We start from the raw sequence: 17,473 nt of genomic DNA on the forward strand, positions 1-17,473 counted from the left end.
GGAGGTTGTACAAGATTCCCACTGGAAAGTTCCACTTATTGTCAGTTACAAATAGACAAAGAAATCATGTTGAAAATCAAGTTACTCAACACATGGTAGAAGAACTTCAAATAATAAAATTGTCAGAGACAAGAAACAAGTATACATATAATAAAGACATATAAACATTATATAAACCCACTCCAGTATTCTTGCCTGGGAAATGCCATGGACAGAGGAGCCTGGTGGGTTACAATCTGTGGAGTCACAAAGAGTCCGACATGAATGAAGTGACTAAGCATACATTACTTAAGTTTAATAAAGACTTGCCAAAAACAGAGAATCAAAGATGTGAAAAATATGAAAAAGAAATTTAAAAATATGGAACACAGAATTAGAAGGTCCAACATAGTTATGAGTTCCAGAAAAAGAGTGCAGAAAAGATAATATTCAAAGATATGTCTTTGAAAGTGAAAGTGAAAGTGAAGTTGCTCAGTTGGGTCCTACTCTTTGCGACCCTATGGACTGTAGCCCACCAGGTTCCTCCGTCCACGGGATTTTCCAGGCAAGGATACTGGAGTGGGTTGCCATTCCTTCTCCAGGAGATCTTCCCAACTCAGGGACTGAACCCGGGTCTCTTGCATTGTAGGCAGATGCTTTACTGTCTGAGCCACCAAGGAAGCCTATAATGTCTTTAGTTTTCCCAAATATTGATAATAACCTGATCCCTTAATTTCAGGAAGCTAAACAACCCCATACAGGGATTAATAAAAATTCCCAGCATAGTAAATTTCATCCAGTAAGTTATGTTGACTAATCTTTCTGTTATTTCTTGCTTCTGTTTCAAATTGATGGATGTAAGCCTGGTTTTTGAAAACATCTTTTATCTACACATTTAAGATAAAATGCTTCATTGTTAAGTACTGAGAGTATAAAAATATTATCTTCAAAAACCCACGCAAATTCTATTTCTTACCAGAGTGCCAAACACAAAAATCACCTAATGATTATTTGTAATGTTAGTGAATAAGACATAGCCCTGGAGATAAAATATGTCCTCCAGCTTCTAACATCAATGCAATACAACCATTTAAGAAGACCACACTTAGGATGACTTTCTGAGGAAATGCAAATAAAATCAATGATAATAAACAATGCAGAAATAAAAAGTAATCTATGCTGGAATAATTGCTTATTTATATGGAAAAATCTAATAAAATTAGATCTGTATCACACATAATTTACAAAATTCAACTCCAGAGTAAATAAAAGCTAAATGGAAGAAAAAAACTTCTAAACATTGTGGGAAAAATTTGGAAACTAACTTTATGATCCCAGGGTATGTAAAATGTTATTAAATAGAATCTTAAAAACAATAATTAACAAATGATTTGCTAATTAAAGGATAACATTTAAAAATACAAAACCATGGACTGGGAGAAAAGATATTAGTGACCAAATATTATAAAGAGCTCCATTAGATCACTCTCATAATCACTAAGAAGATAAACAACCTTAAAAAATGAGCAAAAGGGGAATTCCCTGGTGACCTAGTGGTTAGGATTCTGGGCTTTCATGAATGCCCAAGGTTCAATTCTTGGTCAGGGAACTGAGATCCTGCAAGGTGAGCCATGTTGCCAAAAAAAGAAAAAGCAAAAAGATAAACTGACATAATTCACAGAACAGGAAACCAGAATGGGTGATAAACATATAAAAGATGCTCCACTTCAGTAGCAATCAGGGAAATGCTGATTAAAACAATGAAAAATTCTGAAGATAAGAGCGAGAATGTGGAGCAACAGAAATGACGTTCAGGCAAACTGTCAATTGGCACAGAGTTGAAAGAACCATTTGGCCAGAGCTGGTCTTGGTAAAGATGTGTGTTCCCTAGGACCTTGCCATTCTACTCCCTCCTGTGTATTCCTGAAGAGATTCTTACATAAAAGATGGAGAAGTGTTTTTTTTTTTTTAATGTTTAATATAGAATTCATTGACACTGAGAAGAGTTTGAAACAACTGCTCAAGGGAAAAGAGCTGGAAAAAGTAATTTGGACTATTCGCCTAATAAAATTAAAGGCATGCCTCTGGAAAAGGAAATGGCAATCCACTCCAGTATTATCACCTGGAAAATCCCATAGACAGAGAAGCCAGAGCTACAGTCCATGGGGTTGCAAAGAGCCGGACATGACTTAGTGATTAAACAACAACAACAAAAGATTATTTTCTTTGAAATCCTAATTCTATAATTACAATCACTGTACCGTAACTAAACCTGCTGTCTTGCTTTCTGCTGGCAGGTTGATATACTATTACTGCTCTCATCAGTGGTATTTCTGATGCTATTTTTCTTAAGTGGCATATTGAAACAAATATGGGGTCAAGGTTCCCCGGAGTAATGCTTTTGGGCAAATATTTGGTCAGATCTTTGTTTTGGGCGCTAGGTGACAGGGAATGTAGGCAAGATCTCTTTCAACAACCAATCAGCAATTCCATTGTGTGAGTTGGTTAAAAAATGTTGGCGGTGGGGGGGATGGGAGGGTGGGGGGTGGGGAGCGGGACTTCCCTGGTGGTCCAGTGGCTAAGGCCCCTTATTCCCAAAGTAAGGGGCCCCGGTCTGATCCCTGGTCAGGGAACCAGATCCCACATGCCGCATCTAAGAGTTCGCATGGGGAAACTAAGACACGGCACAGCCATATAAATAAATATTTTATATGAGCCCATCAGAAACCTGGAACAAATAAAATATTATATTTGAAAAAAGAGATGCCCAAAATTTTTAAGGCTATATTTGTATCATAAAAGGATAAAAACGGGGGAGGGTGCAGGAGGATGATAGGGTTTCATGGGGACTTCAGTTGTGTTTGAGCTCTTAAGCCAGGTGATCTGGATGTGGAGTGCGCATTATACCATGATCTCTGCTTATTATGCTTCTCTGGTGCCTCAGTGGTAAAGAATCTACCTGCTAATGCAGGAGACACAGGTTCAATCCCTAGGTCGGGAAGAGCCCCTGAAGAAGGAGATGGTACCCCAGCTTGCTTGGGAAATATCATCAACAGAGAAGCCTGTTGGGCTACAGTCCATGGGGTTGCAGAAGAGTCAGACGTGACTTAGCAACTAAACAACTGCACTTCTTATAGGTCTACAACATATCATAATTTTGAGAAATAATTAAAAATAGGGACTTCCCTGGAAGTCCAGTGGTTAAGACTTTGCCTTCCAATGAAGGAAATGGGAGTTCAATCCCTGGTCAGGGAGCTAAGACCCCACATGCCTTACACCAAAAATCCAAAACCTAAAACAGAAGCAATATTGTAACAAATTCAATACAGCCTTTAAAAATGGTCCACATTTAAAAAAAAAAAAAAAAAAAAAACCTAAAAGAAAGAAAGAACTCAAAATAGATGCAAATTCCTGCACTCTGAGATGAAACTTGTGAAACAATTTCTGTTTCATGCTAAGGAGTGGGCTGATGTGTATTCCTGGGCCTTCTGAAGCTCTAGGAAAAGGACAAGAAGACACCTCTGCCATGGCCTGGGTTAGTGGTAAAGGAAGCTTTACCAGCTTTACAACATTTTACATGCTTTACAGAATATTTTAGATGTTAGTATCCCTAGTAAAATTCCCTGACATCATTTGAGCCTAAGAAAAACAGGGAAAGGATATTAACTGCATTGTCATTCAGTCACTAAGTCATGTCCGACTCTTTGAGACCCCATGGACTGCAGCACACCAGGCTTCCCTGTCCTTCACTATGTCCTAGAGTTTGCTCAAAGTCACATCCGTTGAGTTGGTGATGCTATCCAACCATTTCATCCTCTGTCACCCCTTCTCTTGCTCTCAATCTTTCCCAGCATCAGGGTCTTTTCCAATAAGTCAGCTCTTCCCATCAGGTGGCCAAAATACTGGTGCTTCAGCTTCATCATCAGTCCTTCCAATGAATATTCAGGGCTGACTTCCTTCAGGATTGACTGGTTTGATCTCCTTGCTGTCGAAGGGACTCAAGAGTCTTCTCCAGCACCACAGTTCAAAGGCCTCACTTCTTCAGTGCTCAACCTTCTTTAGAGTCCAACTGTCATATCTTCACATGACAACTGGAAAAACCAGAGCTTTGACTATATGGACCTTTGTTGGCAAAGTAATGTCTCTGCTTAATATGCTGCCTAGGTTTGTCATAGCTTTTCTTCCAAGGAGCAAGCATCTTTTAATTTCATGCCTGCAGTTATCATCTGCAGTGATTTTGGAGCCCAAGAAAATAAAGTCTGTCACTGTTTCCATTGTTTCCCCGACTATTTGCCATAAAGTGATGGGACTGGATGCCATGATCTTTGTTTTTTGAATGTTGAGTTTTAAGCCAGCTTTTTCACTCTCCTCTTTGACCCCCATCAAGAGGCTCTTTAGTTCCTCTTCACTTTCTACCATTAGAGTGGTATCATCTGCATATCTGAGGTTGTTGATATTTCTCCTGGCATTATGAAAATTGTTTATTTTATGCACTTTGATAGCACTTAAATCTCTCAGCCCCCAAAACAGAATGATAAAATGGAAATAGAACACTTTAGACCCATTTGTTCAAGTACCTATAAGCTTCTCTCTCAAACAGGCAAACCACATTTTCACTTAAAATATTTATCAAACACACTATGCAATTTATTTATGTATATAGTTATTTCCTCTCTTCATCTCAAAAAGCATTTGAAACAGTTAAACCTTTATTACAAATAAAATGAAGTCAGATACTTGGAGTAATTCAAAGTATAAATATTAGAATTAGACGATCCCTACACACAAGAAGCTTGCAAAATAATTTATGAAACCTTTGATCCAAATCTTACAAGCACATGTTCTCCATATACAGACTATCATTACATTTAAACAGCCAAGTACTAGCAATACACAGGGAGCAAATCCCATCAGTGTCAGACAAAATATCTACTTTGCCCTAGACTTTTCTAGTCACTGATGAAATTGGGATTAACCTTTTTTGCTGGTCATTTAGCAATCCCTAAAAGACATAAAAAATCCAATTTTGCAATCTCACAGCAATTTCTTAGTCCCATATCAAGTAATTTTCTTTGTATGCCCTCTCTCCACAGTTGCTAACTGCCTAGAACAATGTTATCATGATCATGTTTGGAAAATGATCCAATTCAAAGTATTATGGGACAATTGTTCCATTAGCAATTGCCAACAACAGAAAGATCCTACACAGTACTTCTTGAAAACAGTCTCACCCTGGTCAGATGAATCCTGCATAGGCTGGAATTAAAACCTTTCACTCCCATGAAGTTTTTTGAGCCCAGGAAATTTTCTAATGGACTGGTTTGAACATTGAAAGCCTTGAGGAAATAATAATAGCAAAGCCTGCTTCAAGTAATGTGACGGTGGGGCAGGGAAATGTCAGACTAGAGGAACCAAGAGAGACCAAGGGGAACTCAGCTGTCATAGTGGCTTCTGAGTCACTAGATCCAGTCTCTTTGAGATTGCTGTTAGTAGAGGGGTTTCTGTCTAATTGATTTTGTAATTGGTACATAAGAAATACATGAGCTAGTCACCTTCTTTGTGACTAGGATTACATCTCTCAAATATGATGTCATACCTCAAAGGAGTTCGAGGTTCACCTGGCACCCTCATTTTACAAAAGAAGGAAATAGAGTCTTGGGGAGGCCAAGCAATTTTCCCTGTTATAGTAAAATCATAAAACAAGTAGCAAGGCTGATGATGGCAATTACAGACTGTTCCTCAACATGGTATGATGTGTCTATTGGAAGAGTCTCACCTGCATGCTGAAATAGCCACATGACAGAGGCCCAAACAGGAAACAGCAACCATGACAGCATTTCTAAATATACATCCAGAGGAGGCTTTGTGATTCTTTGATCAGAGGGGAGTGTTAGGAAAAGTATCTGTCCATACATGCTTAAACAGTCAAATAATGTGGTTTCCCCGCATTACAGATATGAGAGCATGGAAAAGAAGAAGCACCTTTTCTACTTGTAGGTGGACCCTGAGTCTTTGAAAGTGGCAACTCTCAAAGGTTGCCGAAGTAGAGGGTGTGCCCCAAGATGACTGTAGTCAGAAATCAAAAATGTAGCTCCCATAAAGGGAATTCAGACAAAATGCCCCTGCTTCTTCTAGCCATCAACTGGGAGGCACTGTCCCAACAAGATCCCACCTTCAACCCCATCCCTGAGCAAAGAGGGTGGATCTCAGGTGTGGCCTCCTGGGCAGCTTCTTCTGCTCCAGTGCTATTCAGTCTCCCTGTTCACTGGCAAACTTACCTAGTTAGAAACCCCTCAACCTTATCAGTCACTCATTGCTGACAACTTGAAAGAAAATGACTTATCCCATCTTCCCTTCTTGCTCATATATGTCATACTGCATAGTTCTAAGTCTTTACACACATTCATATTTCCTTCTCATAACAGCTCTGTAAGGTGAGTACTACTATTATCCCCATTTTACAGATGAGCAAACTGAGACACAGAATGGTGATGGTAATATAAATTACTACTACTAATTTACCTGTTTGGTGTGTAACTCAAAGCTATGTTCTAACATTTGGGATGTCTTTCAGGAGACTTAAGAGGAGAAGGTTAGTGCCACAATTGACCTATAAAAGCCTACATATAAAATCTATAATCTTGTGTGGATGGCTCTTAAATTTTACTTACACGAAGGGCTGACTCTGGGGGAAGTTTGAGGGTCTGTCTACTCCAGGGTCCTCTTACTGCTAAAGAATAAGAGTATGGCTTCACACCATCTTCATATTTACCCTCAGGAAGAACTCCTAGCAGTTTTGAAAACTTAGCTTGGGTATGCTTCAGACAAAATAAAAATCCACACATCATTTTAAAAACATTTTTCAGTTCATAGAAATAGGGTGCTATCAGTCATATCATTTTCCTTGTGACACTAATTAAGATCTTTTAATATTCTGCCGGGTCCTAAAAATAATTTGAGCCACGCTTGTTTCATGTTTAACATATTGTTCATTCTCTTGGCTCTACCTGTTAAATATTTGGGAGCTCAGTAATAGATCAGCTTAGTCAGGCTGCAGAAAGAAATCTATGGTCATTTACAAGTGATCTCTGTTCCAACTTCAAAATCAAAAGATAAAATAATTTCATAGCAGACATGAAATAACATTTTATACTATGTTTTATGGAATGGACTGACCCACATGAATCAATAGCTTAATATTTAATTTCTTTTGTAATTTCTCTAAGCACTTCAAAGACTCAAATGTAATAGAGGTGATTTCCTTAGGGTTAAGTGTTAAGAAGGCAATGGCACCCCACTCCGGTACTGTTGCCTGGAAAATCCCATGGATGGAGGAGCCTGTAGAGTCAGATACAACTGAGCAACTTCACTTTCACTTTTCATTTTCATGCATTGGAGAAGGAAATGGCAACCCACTCCAGTGTTCTTGCCTGGAGAATCCCAGGGACGGAGGAGCCTGGTGGGCTGCTGTCTATGGGATCACACAGAGTCAGACACAACTGAAGTGACTTAGCAGTAGCAGCAGTAGCAGCAAGTGTTAAGAACTTAAGCTCATCAGCTCTCAAACTCAAACTGATGCTTTTAACATCACCTTCACCACCCCACGTATCACACGAACACAAGCAAAAGAGAAACAGCCCAATCCAGCTCAATATATGACAGAAAAACCGGTTCTTATGTAAGAGTCAATGCACACCTCACCCAGTTACATAATTAAGTATTTTTGGCAGGAGAAGCCTGACAAGACTGGAATACCCTGCTTGTTTGCAAGTGTTCCAACAGAAGTAGGGATAGGGAAAAATACCAAGAAGTGCCAGTTTGAGATACTCAAAAACCTTTATGTCTGCATAAACAAATCACCCATCTGTATGGCTGCTGTCTTAATTTAGGCTGCTATGACAAAATACTATAGACTGGGTGTCTGAAACAACAGACATCTTATTTTCTCAGAGTTCTGGAAGCTGGAAGTCTAAGATCAGAGTGCAGATGGCCGCTTTCCCGTTGTGTGCTCAGGAGGCCTTTTTGGGGTGCATGCACCTAGAGAAAGAGGTTTCTCTCTCTTTTCTTATTTAGATTAGGTTATGAAGGTCCTTATTACCTCCTAAAAGCCCCACTTCCAAATACCATCACACTGGGAGTTGAGGCTTCAACATATGAAACTGGATGGGACACAAACGTTCAGTCCATTAACAGGTGACTATTTTAGGGAAAGCTTTAAAGAGACATCATTCTCTTGCCTTTTTCCTTTTAAAATCCTTTTTTTGTTGTTCAAAAATTTTTTTCACTTGCTACGTCTCTTTCCTTTTCCTCTGCTGTTAGGAGGTCGTATTCCCCCAACCAAAACACTGAAGGTTTTCTTTTCAGACAGCAAATCTCATTGGTCTTTTTTCAGCCTTCATCCCACTGAGTCCCTTTGCAGGACAGAACAATACACCTGCCTTCCCTTCTCAAGTTTCTTCATCCACAGATATACAGTCTAGGGAGTTCCCTGGTAGTGCGGTGAGTGGCTAAGACTCCATGCTCCCAATGCAGAGGGCCCAGGTTCAATCCCTGGTCTGGGAACTAGACCCTGCCTGCCACAACTGAAGATCTCACATGCCACAAAGAAGACTGAAGAGCCTTCATGCCGCAACTAAGACCCAGTGCAGCCAAATAAAGAAATAGGAAATAAATATTTTTAAAAGGAGTCTAGAAATAGACCAACAGGGATTCAAATTTGGGCCTTAGACAATGACAAGTTACTTAACCTTTCCAAGTCTCAGGTGCCTGCCTCATCTATTAAAAATAAAAACACTTTTCCCCACCCTCAGGACACTTGTGTGGGTTAAATGAAAGAAGGTGATATATGCATCTGTCACTAGGTCATCAATAAGTGTTTGGTTTCCCTTCACTCTGCAGGCTCATTCTTTCTCCCGAGTGATGCCCCAGCATTTCTATTTGCCCTTAGTACACCTCCACCTGGACTTGCAGCTCAACTTGAATAAACCCATGTAACAAACTCCTGTACTCCTGCCTACTCCCCAGGTGATTTGGAGCTGATGCCATCAGCCCTCTTCCCATCATCTGGACCAGAACTCCAAAGGCCATGGCATTAAGTTAAATTCCAAAGGACATGACATTAAATTAAATCCCAAAAGTCGTGAAATTAAATGAATATATAAGACCACAGGTCTTAGGACTAGACCATCCATGAAGGGTCCCTGTCTGTGTCTATTAGTCACAGAAACATTCTAGTATCTAGGCAAGACCTATTAAGTCCATTCCTCTGAATGTTCACATCAGTATGTAATCCAAATAGGGTCGTCAGGCATGAGAATCACCTAAAAACTTGTTAGAAAGGTAAATTCTTGGCCCCTCCCCAAACCTACTGAAACTTGAGGGGACCCAATATTCCCCAAGCAATCAGGATGCAAGCAAAAACTTGGCGATCTAGTGGTATAAACAGCCTGCCATCTTGGGCCTTAGGAGAATAAAAATATTTAAATATTAGTGTACATAAAATTTAAATATGAGCAATGCATTTAATTCAATTAGTATAAAAGAATTTATAAAACAGAAGTCATCCTGCTGTCTTTTATTCCATTATAAAAAGTTCAGACATAATTTTGGTGCTGTAAAAGCCAAAATATTCTCAATTCAGATCCTCAAATGCAAATACTTAGAAAAAGTACTTAGCTTAATTCTGTGAGAAGAGTATCTTTAAGAAACAAAACATAACTTACTGAACAGATTCCCACTTGAATCTGTTATACAATAATAAAATAAAACTAGCTTTAGGAATGGAAAAGCTGACTTTATTTTTTATGTTCACTGGAAACCTCTCCTCCCTGTGGTCTAAGTAGAATGTGATACACAGGATCGGTAACATGTCATTGGCCAGGATGCGCAGAGAGAAAACTTAGCTATTTAAATATACTATATTAATTATTGTTTTCAAAGAGATTAAGTTAAAGTAATTGGTACATAAAATTGCCTTTTGAGACCCAGGAAATCTCATATCTTCTTTCCACTATAGAACAAGAAAGGAAGCATTAGCAAGATAGATTGAAATTGAAGAGCTGCAAGTTCCTTCACAATAGATCAGACAAAAAGCACTAAAGCAACATCATCATGGAAGGCAATATGGAAATATTGTTGTGGGTGGGGGGTCTATCATAAAAAAAAGGAAAAAAACTGTGAATGGCAGTCAACAATGAAGAGATTCAGAACAATGAAATCAAAGATAGACATGGCTACTTATTATTTATGAAGACTTGTTTTCTCAAAGGATTATTATCTAGCTAAAAATCAAACACCTAGAGAAGACTTTACCTTTTAAAGGTCATTCAGTTATTGCCACACAAAGGATTATAAACATGTAGTGCAAGTAAATTAAGTTCTGTCAACTCTGAAAAAGTAATGCCAATTGTCTACTATAATTTACTTATTTGATGTTACTGCTGAATTTAAGTTACTGGCCAGAGACGGAAACTATTTCAAAGACATTTACTTTCCGGCTATCTTGGCTCTGTCTGCTCTTTTTAGTTGTATTTATTAGTCATTTAATTTTTGTCTCAAGTATCACATGGGCCCTTTATTTCCCCACAATTCAGCAGGAAGTAAGCTATAACTTCCATTCGTCTCACTGTAGTTTTGCCAATACTGAGAAGGAAGCACCACAAGAAGAATAACTCAGAGTTTCTCCTGCTCATGCCTAGGTTATTTTCTTGGTCACTAATAAGGCTGATTTGCTTCTAACCTCCTCCATGTTTCCAGAGCTGTTACTTCATTGGAAATGTCTTGGAATCTTGTTCCTCAGAATTTAGACTAAAGGAACATCTGGTGTTAAAATGAGAAATGCCTATTACTTTGTCTCAGCTTGCCTTTCAAGTTTCAGGCTCCAGGGTTGATCAGTCCTAAGATGACAGAGAGTAAGGACATCTATTTCTCTCAGGAAAAGACGTAACTGCAACAAGATATGGGATTTGGCCATATGGTCCTTTAAAATAAAATCAACCAGTTATCAATCACCAACCAATGGTCTGATGAGTCTGTTAGCACAGTGGATGCACGATCCATTATCCAGTACAGGTCAGACTGCAAATCTCAGTTCAGTTTGTTTTCAATCTCTCCTCATCAAGGATTCAAAAATTACCTGTGTTCAATCTTATATAACATTCTACTATTTGCATGTTTAAAAGAGTCTGAGAGAACGTGTAACAAATTTTTAGTAGTTGTTCATCTGGCTGGTGGCTTACAGGTATCTTTTGTTTCTTTTATAAAAAAATTTTATTGGAGTATAGTTGATTTACAATGTTGTGTTAGTTTCAGGTATACAGCAGAGCGAATTAGTTACACATATAGTCACTCTTTCTTTTTAGATTCTTTTCCCATATTGACCATTACAGAGTATTGTAATGTACAGAGTTCCCTGTGCTATACAGAGAGTTCTTATTAGTTATCTATTTTATATAGAGTAGTGTGTATATGGGGAGAAGGCAATGGCACCCCACTCCAGTACTCTTGCCTGGAAAGTCCCATGGACGGAGGAGCCTGGCAGGCTGCAGTCCATGGGGTCGCTAAGAGTCGGACACAACTGAGCGACTTCGCTTTCACTTTTCACTTTCATGCAGTGGAGAAGGAAATGGCAACCCACTCCAGTATTCTTGCCTGGAGAATCCCTGGGACGGGGGAGCCTAGTGGGCTGCCGTCTATGGGGTTGCACAGAGTCGGACACGACTGAAGCGACTTAGCAGCAGCAGCAGCAGCAGTGTGTATATGAAGAGGGAAGCAGAGGATGAGGTGGTTAAATAGCATCACTAACTCAATGGACATGAATTTGCGCAAACTCCAGGAAATAATGGAGAACAGGGGAGTCTGGCATGCTGCAGTCCATGGGGTCACAAAGAGTCAGGCAAAACTTAGCAACTGAACAACAAGTGTGTATATGTCAGTCCCAATTTCTAATTTACCCCTCCCCCCTTATAGCCTGATAATCAAAAATTTGTTTTTTACATCTGTGACTCTACTTCTGTTTTATAAATAAGCTTATGCTTATTATTTTTAAATATCTGTATCTTCTAACCTTTTTATAATAAATACTCATTTTGGGTGTAATAAAAATTTTTAAGGAAAAAAATATCAAAAAGAAAAAAATTATTCTCTTGGCTTTGCATGCTCTGCAGAGGATTGATGCTGGAATTAAGAAAAACTGGTTAATAAGGCACCTGAACTAGAAAGGGGAGATGAAAAGATGTTTAAGTGGCAAAACTGACAGGAATCAATGACATATTTGGGTATATAAATAGTAGTGAACACTGAAGTACTCATAGGAAATATCTCTAATTTCCTAAAAATATGGTCAAATAATCTCTTTTGAAGAAAGTAGCTTTACCTTCTTACTTAACAAGTAAGACTAATTGAAAATTTAAATTATAAATAATCACTTGAGACATCAATAATAGACATTTAAACAGCCAAAGAACTATGTAACATTTTGATGTGGCAAGTAATCCCAGGATATTTAATGTAAGCAGGATGCAGATAAATATTTGCAAATGGATTAACAAGAGATCACTAACTGGAAAGTACACAATTATGCAGCATAAAAATAATCAAGATTTTTGGACATAGATACTTTATGGAATATGAAAAAATTAATAAAATATGCTGGAAGAAAAATAATTCAAGGACATAAGTGTTCATGATTGGTTTCTTAGGCATTCACTCAATTTCTCTGATTGGCAGAGTGCATTGCAAGAAAAAATCCTGAAGCTATATTTCTCTTAAGAATTAATAAATTTCAACATAAAAACATTATTTATGTAGAAAAATATGCAGGGTTTCTTTTTAAGAAAATAAAGCATTCTAATAGTAAACATTGGGCTTCCCAGGTGGCTCAATGGGTAAAGAATCCACCTGCAATGCAGCAGACACAGGAGACACTGGTTTGATCCCTGAGTTGGGAAGATCCCCTGGAGAAGGAAATGGCAAATCACTCTAGTATTCTTGCCTGGGAAATCCCATTGACAGAGGAGCCTGGAGAGCTACAGTCCATAGCGTTGCAAAGAGTCGGACTCAACTGAGCATGCACAGAAAGAACAGTAAATATTTTATTTTAGCTAAAAGTACAATAGCTGAATCCAAGATACTTAATTATTTTATCTTCCTCAGGCTCATACCAATTTTCTTTCCTACTCTTCAATAAGACTGATATAGATGACACCAGATTTATGATTAGAATTACACAAAAGGACTTAATTGATTTCACTAATAACACTTGGAAGGAAAGTTATGACCAACCTAGACAGCATATTAAAAAGCAGAGACATTACTTTGCCAACAAAGGTTTGTCTAGGCAAGGCTATGGTTTTTTCAGTGGTCATGTATAGATGTGAGAGTTGGACTGTCAAGAAAGCTGAGCGCTGAAGAATTGATGCTTTTGAACTGTGGTGTTGGAGAGGACTCTTGAGAGTCCCTTGGACTGCAAGGAGATCCAACCAGTCCATCCTAAAGGAAATCAGTCCTGGGTGTTCATTGGAAGGACTGATGTTGAAGCTGAAACTCCAATACTTTGGACACCTGATGGAAAGAACTGACTCACTGGGAAAGACCCTGATGCTGGGAAAGATTGAGGGCAGGAGGAGAAGGGGACGACAGAGGATGAGATGGTTGGATGGCATCACCGACTCAATGGACATGGGTTTGGGTGGACTCCAGGAGTTGGTGATGGACAGGGAGGCCTGGCGTGCTGCGATTCATGGGGTCGCAAAGAATCGGACACAACTGAGCGACTCAACTGAACTGAATAACACTATGGGAAAATGACTAAAGGATTGATCAAGAATCTTCATATCCTGGCTCAGTTAGTCTCCTCCTGTAATTACAAGTCATACAGTTCCTTAAAGCAGTGTAAGTACTGGGCCAGGACCCAGACCCCTAAACAAATGAAGACATACAAGATTAGAGATTGAAACCTCAGAAATCAGCCATATAGAAATACCAAAAAACACTTGGTTCCAGGTCCCAATACAATATTGTTGCTCTTTCTGAAGACGTTTTTCATATTATAGCTTTTACTAAGATTCAAAAGCAAGTATTCAAGGGGGAAAAGCAATATAGGGGTAGGTGCAAACTATTATGCACTAAGAAGTGCAAACTATTATGTATAAACTAAGCTACAAGGATATATTGTACAACATAGGGAATATAGCCAATGTTTTATAAAAACTAAATGAAATGGAGTATGACTTTTTTATTAATAATTTATTTATTTCGCTGCACAGGCTCTTTGTTGCTGTGCATGAGCTTTCTCTAGTTGCAGTGAGCCAGGGCTAATCTTCGTTGTGGTGTGAATGGTTCTCACTGCAGTGGTTTCTCTTGTTTCGAAGTACAGACTCTAGAACACCAGCTCAGTAGCTGCAGTGCATGGCTTAGTGGCCCTGCGGCAAGTGGGATCTTCCTGGACCAGGGATTGAATCCATGTCCCCTGCATTGGCAGGCAGATTCTTAACTACTGGACCACCAGGAAAGTCCTGGAGTATAACTTTTAAAAGTTGTTAATTGGGATTTCCCTGGTGGTCCAGTGGTTAATAATACACTTTGCAAAGCAGGGAACATGGGTCCAATCCCTGGTCGGGGAACTAAGATCCCACTGCCACAGACCAACTAAGCTACAACTACTGAGCCTCTGCATTCTGGAGCCCACACGACACAACTGGAGAATCTGTGCACAGCAACAAAGGATTCTGAATGCCAAGACCCGATGCAGCCAAATAAATAAATATAAAAAATTAAAAATTGTTAATCCCTGTATTGTATACCTGCAACATATATAATATTGTACATCAATCATACTTCAATTTTTAAAACTTTTTTTTAAAAGAAAGTATTCAGTGAAAATTAAAATTCAGAGATGGAAAAATAAGTGATAGTAGAGGGTATTTAAGTCAAGCAGGCATGTGAGAGCAAAAAGGCACGTAAATGCCAAGGATATTTATTTCATTGCTACCAGTTTCTAACAAAATATTGAGAGAGAAAGAGACTTGGCAGGACTTGACAGATTAAATAAGATTAGATATGTATGTTTTTCTTTGTGTTTTAAGCTTTAAAGTGAAAATGAAAAATGGCCTAAGAGCCAAATTCCATCACAAAACCAAGAGTAATTCTAAAGGGAAGACATCACTAAAAGACCTTTTGGAAATCAAGGCCAGGTCTGCATCACCTCTGGATGGTACAGGAGAATGAATCCTGCACTGCTAGAACTTTATAATAACTTTTCTGACTCTGAGATCCCTCCTCTGTCATCTTCTCATTGGCTGACTCTATTCACTCCACAAGAGATTTATTATGTCCAAAGGTCTTCTTGCTACCACTCCTGTGGTCAGAAGAACCTCAGCATCTTGTTGCCTCCAGGTATACTTGACATAATACTCCCATCTCTACCACCCATTTCTGGACTCAACACATGAAACTACCTAGATAGAAGGCTTTGGTCTTTCATTCGTTCTCTACTTCTATTATATTTTTTAATAGACCTCATTTCTCAGAGTAGTTTTAGGTTCATAGAAAAATTAAGCAGCAGCTACAGAGGTTTTCCATACATCTGCTGCTCCCACACATGCCTATCCTCCCCCACTATCAGCTTCCACGCCTGCACAGAACGTGGGTTACAATCAATGAATCTACATCGACACGTCATCATCACCCAAAGTTCATTTTACATTTTTTTTTACATTAGGGTCCACTCTTGATGTTGTACATTCTATAGATTTCGACAAATGTATAATGACATCTACCCACCATTGTAGGATCATCCAGAATAGCTTCACATCTCTAACTTTTATTAATTCTTAACTTAAAAAAAAAACTACCAATCAAATCTAATTAAGAGACACCTGGATAATAATAAAAACAAGTGCTTAGGCTACAACCAAATGAAATGAAGATGATTAAACAATATAAAATTTAAAATGTCTTCAGTGACAATATAAAATTATTCTTTGTAAGTAATATAATGATGTAGATGGTTTACAAGGCTTTATCGAAAGTTCAGCTGCTGGCAAATTACTTATAGCAGAGAGCTGACTACACACTGTCTAGAATTTAAAAAAAACAAAAACAAAAACAAAAACGGAAGAACCACAGGGGAAAATAAAAAAGTACAAATCAGAAAGTTTCATAAATTCTAAAGGCATGGCCTCCCCAAAACAGTCACATCACACCAACATCCACTGGAATTTCATGAATTAGCAAGCACTTCATTGAAAGCACACTTTCCTTGTGTAGCCTACATCACAGATAGAGGCCTCAAATATGCTTTTGACCATTTAAGTCGCTATTTCCTGATCCCAGAACCTGGGATGTTTCTCGGTTTCCCAGACCCTTGCTCTCCCAGTGCTTTTCTGTTATCATTCTCTCACCTGGGATGCCCAACTCACCAGGAACGAAAACCCTACCCACCCCTGAAGGCCAATTTCCATTGTCACCTCCTGCCTGAGCTTCAACTTCATCATCGGTAGCTGGGTTAATAGCATTTCCCTTTTAAGATGTGTGTTGAGGGACTTCCCTGGAGGTCCAGTGGTTTAGAATCTGCCTTCCAATGTAGAGGCCTCAGGTTCGATTCCCAGTTGAGAAACTAAGGTCCCACATGGCATGGGGTGCGGCCATAAAAGGAACAAAAATCCAAGCTGACATCAAAATATGATCATTTAAAACACACACATGTGTTGAAGCATTACAAAAATAAAGCACATCCCTGTTGCCTAACAGGGAAGTCATTCATAAATGGTGGATATTTGTGTTAATCTTCTAAACTTCCTATCTGTATATGATCATGACATGTTTTTCTATGCTTATATTTACTTCTGTAAATAGATATTTCCCCCTACCATTAGATTATAAGTTTCTTGAGGCCAGAAACTGCTCTGTTCATTTTGGTATCCCATGAAAACACAGCAAGTTTAAGCAAAAAGTAAATGCGTAAACATGGCTCTCAGGAACTGAGTCAGAATATCAATTCTAACTGAAGCACAGAGAAGTGAATTTAACCAGGACAGAGAATGTGCCAATTGCATATTAATCTAGTCTAAACCCAGTGCCTTGTTCGTACTAAGAGTAATTTCCTGCAAGGTTCTGATAGTCTCAATTTTACAACACAGGACTAAACATAGTTACTGATGTAAGGAGAATGAACTCCAGAAACACTCGCAAAGAATGGAAGATCAAGTTGCAAAATGCATGAACCATTTTAAATTCCCTTTCTCACTCACATAAGTGATGTAGCTGAAGTCCATTTATAATAGTCTGTAAAGCTGCAATTGTGCAGAGGAAAGAGGCTCAGACTTTGAATCTGATGGCTTAAATTTCAGTCTCAACTCTGTCATTATTTGTTTTACAAGTTGGTAGAGATGACAATCTCTCTCAAAGTTTTCTCATTTCCAATATGGGAATAAACATTAGCAGTTGAAAGATTATGATGAGAATGAAATGAGATGATACAAGCGAATGTACTTTT

General features: G+C 38.6%; 1 long non-coding RNA gene across 1 annotated transcript in view; it reads right to left on the minus strand.

The window, feature by feature from the left end:
• LOC113903586 overlaps positions 1 to 17,473 on the minus strand; it is a 123,211-nt gene that overhangs the window by 100,909 nt on the left and 4,829 nt on the right. The gene's annotated exons all lie outside the window — the stretch shown is intronic.

Source organism: Bos indicus x Bos taurus, chromosome 13, assembly GCF_003369695.1.
Source record: "Bos indicus x Bos taurus breed Angus x Brahman F1 hybrid chromosome 13, Bos_hybrid_MaternalHap_v2.0, whole genome shotgun sequence".
NCBI lineage: Eukaryota > Metazoa > Chordata > Mammalia > Artiodactyla > Bovidae > Bos > Bos indicus x Bos taurus.